The sequence below is a fragment of the Herpailurus yagouaroundi genome, unplaced genomic scaffold (genome assembly GCF_014898765.1).
Source record: "Herpailurus yagouaroundi ecotype Mexico unplaced genomic scaffold, PumYag 67350, whole genome shotgun sequence".
In the NCBI taxonomy this organism is placed as follows: domain Eukaryota; kingdom Metazoa; phylum Chordata; class Mammalia; order Carnivora; family Felidae; genus Herpailurus; species Herpailurus yagouaroundi.
Window position 1 is genome coordinate 332,834 of NW_024420170.1, and position 10,568 is coordinate 343,401.

A 10,568-nucleotide genomic window follows, 5' to 3' on the forward strand; every position below is an offset into this window, starting at 1 on the left:
GTTCCCAAACTTTCTCTTCTCTCTTTTTTTCTTACATTCCCTTACCCTCAGGACCCTAACCTCAGTGTTTGTCGCGCCGGTCGCGACATAGAAGTATAGGTACTCCAGTTTTCTTTTGACTTCTAGCATGGTAGATAGTTCTTCATCTCCTCACTTTCAATCTGAAGGTGTCCTCAGGTCTAAAATGAGTCTCTTCTAGACAGCAAATAGTTGGGTCTTGTTTTTTTATCCATTATGATACCCTATATCTTTTGGTTGGAGTGTTTAGTCCATTTGCATTCAGTGTTATTGAAAGATATGGGTGCAGAATCCCTGTGATATCTGTAGGTTTCATGCGTGTAGTGATGTCTCTGGTACTTTGTGGTCCTTGCAACATTTCACTCAAGAATTCCCCTTAGGATCTCTTGTAGGGCTGGTTTAGTGGTGATGAATTCCTTCAGTTTTTTGGGGGAAGACCTTTATCTCTCCTATTCTGAATGACAGACTTGCTGGATAAAGGATTCTCAGCTGCATATTTTTTTCTGTTCACCACATCGAAGATTTCCTGACATTCCTTTCTGGCCTGCCAAGTTTTAGCAGGTAGGTCTGCCACTACTTTTATATGTCTACCTTTTTAAGTTATAGCCTGTTTATCCTTAGCTGCTTTCAGAATTCTCTCTTTATCCTTGTGTATTTTGCCAGTTTCACTATGATATTTCATGCAGAAGGTTGATTCAAGCTATATCTGATGGGAATTCTCTGTGCCTCTTGGATTTCAATGCCTTTTTACTTCCCCAGATCAGGGAAGTTCTCAGCTATGATTTGTTCAAGTACACCTTCAACCCCTTTCTCTCTCTCTTGAACTTCTATAATTCCTATGATATGGATATTGTTCCATTTGGTTGCATCTCTTAGTTTTCTAATTCTCCCCCTCATACTCCTGAATTTTTTTATCTCTCTTTTTCTCAGCCTCCTCTTTTTTCATAATTTTATCTTCTAATTCACCTATTCTCTCCTCTGTCTCTTCAATCCGTGCTATGGCTGCCTCCATTTTATTTTGCACCTCATTTATAGCATTTTTTAAGCTCCTCATGACTAATTGTTAGTCCCTTGATCTCTGTAGCAATAGATTCTGTGCTGTTCTCTATGCTTTTATCAAGCCCAGCGATTAATTTTATGACTATTATTCTAAATTCTTGTTCCATTATGTTGCTTAAATCGTTTTTGATCAAATTGTTAGCTGCCGTTACTTCCTGGAGTTTCTTTTTAGGAGAATTCTTCCCTTCTGTCATTTTGGCTTGTCCCTGCAGTAGCTCCCAACTGCAGAGCACTTCCCCTGTGCTGTCTGGAGTAACTTGTGTTGGTGGGCGGGGCTGTAGTCAGACACAATATCTGCCCCAAGCCCACTATTGGGGCCATAGTCAGACTGGTGTGTATCTTATCTTTCCCTCTCCCAGGGGAAGGACTAACTGTGGAGTGGTGTGGCCCCAGTCTTGGCTACTTGCATACTGGCTGGCTTGTGGTGCTGCTTCGATGGGATCTGGACAAGGGTGTATTAGTCTGGGTGGATCTGCAAGGTGCACAGGGAAGGTAGGGGCAGGCTTTGCTCACATTGCCATTAGTGTTACCCTTCCAGAGGGGCCTTGCAGCACTGGGAGGGAGGCAGGCCCATTAGAGGGATGGATCCACAGAAGCAAAGCATTGGGCATTTGCGTGGTGCAAGCAAGTTAGGTGACAGGCTGATTTTCTCCACAGTTATTTAGACAGTCTCTTATTTACCTCAACTCATCTCATGTAGCAGAAACTAAAATAGTTGCCTATAAATGATTTTGGGATTGTCCCCAGGACAAAGCTCTAGCATTGAGTTTCATGTCAGGCAAAATAAAGTTAAGCCTTTGGAGTAGGATATTCCAGGGAACAAAAAACGTATTAAATTGTAACTATTTGGGCATGAGACTTTGAAAGTACTGCACCAATCTTATGCTCCATCTGATATTAATACTGTGAGCTGTTATTTTTCAAGACCAACAAGTTGGGAAATGGGATGGTACCTGTATACATTAATATGCCACAACCTGTAATTTACTATTCTTACTAGATGCACCCATTGTTCTTGAATAAGCATTCCATAGTTTCTGTGGCACATGTTACATTAAGTTCCAAAATTCCAAAAATGTTGAGTTTGACAGTTTTTCCCTGTTTTTTTTTTTCCTGGCTTTAATGTAGGGGTAGATATTTAGAATTCCTTACTCCATCATTTTAAATGACACGTAAAATATATTAAAATAATTTTTATCTTTGCCTACAAATGTAGCTGCTCTTTTGTTCTCCTATTGACTTTGCACAAATGTTTCTAAAGTCCTAATTTAAAACATTTTTTATTGTTTATATGTATATATAGAGAGACAGGGGGCGAGTGGGAAGGGACAGAGAGAGAGAGACAGGAAGACACAGAATTTGAAGCAGGCTCCAGGATTCCAGCTGTCAGCACAGAGCCAGATAAGGGCTTGAACTCATGGACTGTGAGATCATGACCTGAGTGGAAGTTGGATACTTAACGGACTGAGCCACCCAGGTGCCCCATAAGGCTATAATTGTTTTTACTTTGCACTAAAACATGATAGTAGATTTTTTTAAACCTTATCAGAACTCCTGAAAAATATTTCTTACATTGTACATATTGTTTCAGACACTTTTCTGTATGCATGTTATATTTTACAAATTTTAAAAAAATAAAGTTTTTATTTATTATTTTTTGAAGGAAAGAGAGAGGCAGAGCATGAGCAGGAGAGGAGCAGAGAGAGGGAGACAGAATTCTAAGCAGGCTCCAGGCTCTAAGCTGTCAGCACAGAGGCCAACGTAGGGCTGGAACCCATAAACTGTGAGATCATGACCTAAGCCAAAGCTGGAGGCTCAACCAACTAAGCCATCCAGGCACCCCTATATTTTACAATTTTAAGCAAGGTTTGAAAAAGTGAGAAACAAAAATCTGGGAGAGTTGAGTTTCTTTGATGAATTTCAATACAACAAAGAAACAAAATACAAAGAAACAAACAAACAAAAAAACTCCGGAAATAATTATTAAATTATTACTTTCATATAAGTCTAAAATATGTAAAACTAAGAATTTCTGGAAATATTCACATAAGAATGCCCTATTTTAAATATTTCCATTGCCTAAGTTTTCAGATTTTTTTCTTCGTTATTCTTATGTTCAGCTTCAAGAAATTAAATATACTTTAAACCTGTTTGAACATTTTAATGCAGACAAGATGAGATGAATATTTTTCTCCTTGCTTTCCCCCCACAAAGTACAATGAGAAATCATGGAAATGTCACAAGAGATAGTAACAGCAAAATTTTGAAAGGTGGGAAGGAAGAAGTCTATTGGTTACTGACAGAGTACAAAAAGAATAACAACACAACAGCCAAGTGTTTTATGACCTCCAACAAAACAGAAAATGGTGAGCCAAGCCTAGCATTTCCTTACACCTAAATTAGCAATCTATGTTATCCCAAGAAAGCTTAAACCTTTCTTATAAAGAACTGGATACCAGCTGACAGTGCATATGAGACCAATAGCACTGGGATCCATAGGAGAATCAGTGAAAATAAATGGACAGTGAAGGTGTTCTTCTTCACCACTGGGACTGAGACTGCTTCTTTCACTGAGATTCACAAGCAATACAGGGAGTACCAATAAGGGGAACACTGTCACAGAAAGTGACCTGGACTGGGAAGCCTCTTGTCCACAATGACCATAGTCTCCACTCTCACACAAAGAAAAATTAGGCAACTTGGATGCACTGGAATAAAGGAGGCGGAGTCAAAATCTGGCTTAATCTATTGAGTCTTTTTATCCTTGCAGACCAGAGATTGTTTTTCTCCACCTAAAATAATAAGCAGCATGACCTCTGGAAACTCCTCAGGCACCATGTACTACAGTTAACAAAAGTAAGCCAGACCCTGTGTAGTAGAACTAAAAAGCATCACACCCTGCTAAAAGTAAAGATTTAAATGTGAGCTAAAGCCTTCAGACATAATAGCCAAAATGCCCAGCATACAATTGAAAATGACATATCGTAGTAAGTAATATGAAAACCAAAATTTGAATAAAAAAATAAATCAACAGACCCCCAACACTGAGAGAAATTTAATGTTGGAATTAAATAACAAGGACTTTAATGGAGTCATCAAAACTACTTTTTAAATGGCAATTACAGAGAAAGGTGGGAAGATGGTAGCAGAACAAGAGGACCCTAGCCTCATCTCGTCCCATGAATACTACCAGATAACTACAAAATCATCCTAAGTGCCCTAGAAAATGACCTGAAACTGACAGAACAAATGACATGACTAAACATATAGAAGAAGTCACATCAAAGAACGTAGAAAGTGCAGACACACAGATTAGGAGAGAAATGGATCCTGGCCACCATAGCCAGCTTCCTCCCAAAGCTGCAGTTGTAGAGAAAGGCAAAAGACAGACCAATACACAAGGGACCTCAAACAAGGAAGATGAATTCCCATAGCAATTGACTTGGAAAGCAAGAGGGCCTGAATTTTGTGAGTTCTTTCAATCAGCAGGGCTTAGATCCAGGAGTTTTAAAGATCAGTGGGTTTGGCCCAGGGAGAGCCCAGAGGGCATTAGGACTGCTCCTGGAGAGAGGCATGGAAAACAACCTGGGGACATACAGAGTGGAAATAGCATTCTCCAGTGCATGTGGCACACTGTGGGGACATTAATTCCTCATCTCAGAGCATATCTCAAAGAGGCAGCATTCACTGAGACACCCCTCCATGAACAAAAGAACTGGCAGATTCCATTTCCCTCTACCACCCCTCAGCATAAACACAGGGCTATGTGTAGAAAAAAGTACAGCTCCTACACTCACTACCAACTTGCTTTCACCAAGCCTCCTACTCTGCTCTCCCTGTGCTCTAGTGAAACCTCCATTCCCAATCAAACTTGCATTAGTCCCAGCATGTGGGTTGCCTCACCAAGAAGACAGGCCCAAACCTCAGCCAACACCATTTCTCTCAACCCAGGAGTTTTGCAGGGCCTCAGTTGCAGCGGTAGTGGCAACAGGTCTCTTTTCACAAGCACTAGAGAACACTTAGCAAAAACTCATCTCATTCAGTCCAGGGACCAAAGAATGAACAAAACAAGCAAAGAAAGCCAATGAAGACGACTTGCCTGAAGGATAAAGTGGCCAGGACATCACAGCCGAGCACAGTGAGCACACATTGGAGACAATATCTGAAGCACCAGGCTCTGGTGAACAGGAGACTCTACACAGCAGGGCACTACAGGATATCTTCATAAGGCCATTAATTTCAACAGCAAGAGACATAGAAGACTTTCCTAAAACAGAGAAACAGGCAGAGACTTCAACAAAATGAGAAAACAGAGGAATTTGACCCAAATGAAAGAACAGGACAAGGCCACAGCCAGAGATCTAAGTGAAACAGGTAAAAGTAACATGACTGATAGGGAATTTAAATTAATTATCATAAACATACTAATTGGAGTTGAGAAAAAGGTGGAAGACTTCAATGAGACACTCAACAGAGATATAAGGAATAACATAGCTGAGATAAAGGCTTCAATAAACAAGATTAGAAAAAAATGCTTGATAGAATAGATAGCAGGAAGAAAGAAGCAGAGAAATCAACTAATGACCTAGAAGACAGAGTAATGGAATCAAACTGAACAAAATGGAGAAGAAAGAATTATGCATAATGAGAATAGATATAAGGAACTCAGTGAATCCATCAAATGTAATGGCATTTGAATTATAGGGATCCGAGAGGGATAAGAGAGAGAAAAGGGGGCAAGAAGTTTATTTGAAGAAACAATAGTTGAAAACTTCCCTATTCTGTAAAAGGAATCAGATATCCAGATGCAGAAGGCACAGAGAACCCCCCCCCAAAATAAATCAACAAAAGCAGATACACACCAAGACACGCAATAATTAAAATGGGTAAATGTAGTGATAAAAAAATTAAAGGAGGAAGATGGGGGAGCTCAGTCAGTTAAGTAGCAGACTCTTGATCTGGGCTCAGGTTATTATCTCAGGGTCATGATATTGAACCTTGCATTAGGCTCTCCCTCTCCCTCTTCCCTTCCCCTGCTCGCTTGCTCTTTCTCTCAAAAAAAAAAAATGGAGCAAGACAAAAGAAGACAGTTACATACAAGGGAAACCTCATAAAACTATCAGTGGGTTTTTCAGTAGACACTTTCCATACCAGAAGGGAGTGACATGATATGTTCAAAGTGATACATGGGAAAAATATGCAGCTGATAATACTCTATACAGCAAAAGTATCCTTCAGAATAGAATGAGAGATAAAAAGGTTTACAGGGCAAAGAAAAACTAAAAGAGTTCATAACCACTAAACCAGCCCTGCAGGAAATATTAAAGGGGACAGTGAGTGGAAAGAAAAGTACAAAAATGACAGTATGGAAGTAGGTAATACAAAAGCATTTAAAATGAATAGTTCCATAAGAAAATCAGTCAAGGAACTAACCAAATTAAAAGATGTAAAATAGGATACCATATATCTAAAATGTGAGAAAGAGAAAGTAAACAATGGGATCAAACTTAAACAATCATCAACATAATATAGACTGCTATATGCAGAAGATGTTATACACAAACTTAACAGTAATCACATATCTAAACCACTAATAGATATGCAAAGAATAGAGAGAAGAAATCCAAATATATCTTTAAGAAATCTGGGAAAGAATGAAAGAGAAAGAAGGAAGGATAGGAGAAAAAGTTTAAAAAAATGACAAAACAAGTAATAAAATGGCAATGAATACATACCAATTAGGATTATTTTGAATGCAACAGACTAAATGCTCAAATCAAAAGATGTAGAGTGACAGAATGGATAAAAACAAACAAAGAAAAAAAACAAGGCTCTTCTGTATGTTGCCCACAAGAGGCTCCTTTTAGACTTAAAGACACCTGCATGTTGAAAGTGAGCGGATGGAGAAACGTCTATCATGCTAATGGATGTCAAAAAGAAACCTGAGCATCAATACCTACATCAAAAATAGATTAAAAAAAAGAGTGTAATAAGAGAGAGAGAAAGGACTATATAATAATAAAGGGGACAATCAAACAAGAAGACAAAACAATTGTAAAAACTAGGCACCCCAATATGAAAGCACCCAAAAACATAAAAAAGTTCATAATATACATAAAGAAACTAACCAACAGTAATACAATAATAGAAAAGTACATTAACACCCCACTAACCTCAATGAACATATCATCTAATCAGAAAATCAGTAAGCAAACAATGACTTTGAATGACACATTGGGAAAGGGCATTTAACAAATATATTTAGAATATACCATCTTTAAAAAGAAAATTAACACTTATTTTTGAGAAACAGAGAAAGACAGAGCATGAGCATGGGAGGGGCAGAGAGAAGGGGAGACACAGAATCTGAAGCAGGCTGGAGACTCTGAGCTGTCTGCACAGAGCCCGATGTGGGGCTCGAACCCACAAACTGCGAGATCATGACCTGAGTTGAAGTCAGACACTTCACCAACTGAGCCACCCAGGCGCCCCAGAATATTCCATCTTAAAACAGCAAAATTCATTCTTAGATCAAATATTAGTCGGGAAACACATGTCTAAATAACTTCAAAAAATCAAAGTCTTACATGCATCTTTTCTGACAAGAGTGCTATGAAACTAGATATCAAGTTCAAGAAAAAAATCTGGAAAGACCACAATTACATGAAAGTTAAACAACATGCTACTAAACAATATGCTACTAAGTCAAAGAAGAAATCCAAAAGTACCTAGAAACAAATGAAAATAAAATAAAACAAAAAACAAAAACAATCCACCATCTTTGGGATGCAGCGAAAGCAATTCTAAGAAGAAGTTTGTATCAGCACAAGCCTAATTCAAGAAGCAAGAAATATCTCAAATAAACAGCCTTACCTTATATCTAAAGGATCTAGACAAATTATGGAAACAGCCTAAATGTCCATGAATTGATGAATGGTAAAGAAAAGTGGGTATAGACACACACACACACACACACACACACACACACACACACAATGGAATATTACTCAGCCATAAAAATGACTTAAATCTTGCCAATTACAATGATATGGATGGAGCTAGAGACCATTGTGCTAAGCGAAATAAAATCATTCAGAGAAAGATAAATGTCATATGATTTCACTCATATGTGGAATTTAAGAAATAAAACAAATGAACATGGGTGAGGGGAGAAGAAAACGAAGAAAGGCTAACTATAGAGAACAAATTGAGGTTGAGAGATCTCAAAGCTGAAAAGAAAACAACAAAAAAATACCTCAATAATATCCACAAAAAAAAACACATGATAATGAAACTCTAGAACAATAAGATATTTATTGTCGGGGCTCCTGGGTGGCTCAGTCGGTTGAGCGTCTGACTTCAGCTCAGGTCATGATCTCACAGTCTGTGAGTTCGAGCCCCACGTCAGGCTCTGTGCTGATAGCTCAGAGCCTGGAGCCTGCTTCAGATTCTGTGTCTCCCTCTCTCTCTCTCTCTCTCTGTCTCTCCCCTGCTCTGTCTCTCTCTCTGTCTCAAAAATAAATAAAAACATTTAAAAAAAATTTTTAAAGATATTGTCAAGTCTCCTGGTAATCACAAAGAAAAAACCTGTAGTAGATACAAAAAGATAAAACAGAATGGAATTAAAGTACACCACTACAGAAAGTCATCAAAACACAAAGGAAAACTGCAAAAAAGGAAGAAAGGGAAAAAAAGAACTACTAAAGAGAGTGAAAACAACAAAAAGGCAAAAGTTATTTATTACGTACTAATAGTAACTTTAAATATAAATGGACTACATTATCTAATAAAAAGATGTAGAGTGGCAGAATGGATTTAAAAAGAAAAGTAGATGCATAAATATGCTGCCTACAAAAGATTCATGTTAAGGCACACATAGATTGAAAGAAAGGGGATGGAAAAAGATATGCTTTGAAATGGTAGCAAAAAGAGAGCAGAGCTGGTTATACTAATACCAAACAAATAAACAAAATTTAAAATGTCTGAAAAGATGAAGGAGGTCAATATATATAACATCCAGGGATCAATCCATCGTGACGATATAAAAATTGTGAATATATATGCAGCGAACATGGGAGTACTTGAAATATATAAAACAAATATTAATAGAACTTAAGGAAGAAATGGATAGCAATCCTAAAATTGAAGGAGAATACTCCACTATCAACAATGGATAGATCTTCAAGATAAAAAGAAAATGAATATAGAAACAGCAGACTTGGACAACTCTTTGTACCAAATGTACTGACAGAGATATATATATATATATATATACATATATATATATGTATATATATATATACGTATATGTACGTATATATATGTGTGTGTGTGTGTATATATATATATATATACACATACATATACACGTATGTGGAATTTAAGAATATATATATATATATAGAGAGAGAGAGAGAGAGAGAGAAAGAGAGAGAGAGAGGGAACATTCCATCCAACAGCAGAATACACACTCTTCTGAACTGGAACATTCATCAAGAGAGATCATATGTTGGGTCACAAAAAAGTCAACGAATTTAAGAAAACTGAAATCCTATCTGGTATCTTTCCTGACCACAATGATATGAAATTAGAAATATATAGCAGAAGGAAAATCAGAAAATTCACAAATATGTGGAAATTAAACAACACAATCTTGAGCAATGCATGAAAGAAGTCAAAAGGAAATTTTAAAAATGCCTTAAAACAAATGATATTGGAAACACAATAGACCAAAACTTGTGGAATGCAACAAAAGCACTTCTAAGAGCATAGCTGATTGTGGTAAATGTTTATGTTAGAGAAAAGAAAGCTCTCAAACAACTTAACTTTACACTTCAAGTAATTACAAAAGAAAAAAAAACTTAAGTGCAAAGTTAGTAGAAGAAAGGAAATAGTAAAGGTAAAAAGATAAAATAGAGAAATATTGACTAGTAAACTAAAAGTACCTGTTACTAGCACATTTACTCTATAAAATGGCTAATGGAAGTTTTCCAAACAAAACTACAATGATTAATTAAGGAATTTTGAAACATTAGGGGAAAAAAAGCATAACAGAAAGAGCAGAAATATAGGTAGATAAATATATCTTATGAATTCTATAAATCATATTTGATGATTGAAAGAAAAAATATATTGTCATTTGATATCCAAAACAATTATATTTAAAAGTAAGGGGAAAATTGAGGAAAAGAAAAATATCTGAATGAAAATAAGATTTTCAGGGGCGCCTGGGTGGTTTGGTCGGTTAAGCGTCCAACTTCGGCCCAGGTCATGATCTCACAGTCCGTGAGTTCGAGCCCCACGTTGGGCTCTGTGCTGACAGCTCAGAGCCTGGAGCCTGTTTCAGATTCTGTGTCTCCCTGTCTCTCTGCACCTCCCCTGTTCATGCTCTGTCTCTCTCTGTCTCAAAAATAAATAAACGTTAAAAAAAATTAAAAAAAAAAGTTTTCACACTTCACCTGAAGTGGTAAATGTTGATACCAGTCAATTGT